Below are 433 nucleotides of genomic sequence, written 5' to 3'. Positions count from 1 at the left end.
AGCGAAGAGGCCGAGCTTTCGATTCATCACATGTGCTCTGTGGGTTCCCCACTGTCACAGGCACCAAACTAAGGGAGTCGTGTTCCTAAATCGCTGGGACTCTCAGGTCCTTTTTTTGTCCCAACTCTGCCTCTCTTTGCAAACTTGACAAATGCCCCCTTCCGGTCCCGGCCTTCCTTTCTTCCGCTCTCTCCTGGGCTCGGTGCCACATGGTTCCGAATGAAGCATTGGAAATGCCACGTGTGTCTGGGGATGAACCCTGCCTATCAGATTCTGATAGTTTAAAGCACACACACACCTCGCCCTGCACACTCACACTCACACTCACACACTCAGTCCTACACTCTCCTCCCGACGGGGCCTCACTCTCTGCTCCTCCCTCCCTGCGGTTGCCTGGTATGTCCTGGCTGCCCACTTAGGGAGCGGGGGCGTC

At 56.1% G+C, this 433-nt stretch overlaps 1 long non-coding RNA gene across 1 annotated transcript in view; it reads left to right on the top strand.

Moving 5' to 3' along the window:
• Positions 1–433, top strand: part of LOC107182092 — an 11,240-nt gene that overhangs the window by 9,885 nt on the left and 922 nt on the right. The gene's annotated exons all lie outside the window — the stretch shown is intronic.

Source organism: Myotis davidii, unplaced genomic scaffold (genome assembly GCF_000327345.1).
Source record: "Myotis davidii unplaced genomic scaffold, ASM32734v1 scaffold1915, whole genome shotgun sequence".
In the NCBI taxonomy this organism is placed as follows: domain Eukaryota; kingdom Metazoa; phylum Chordata; class Mammalia; order Chiroptera; family Vespertilionidae; genus Myotis; species Myotis davidii.
Note: the sequence above shows the minus strand (reverse complement) of the source record. Positions and strands in the feature narration are given on the sequence as shown.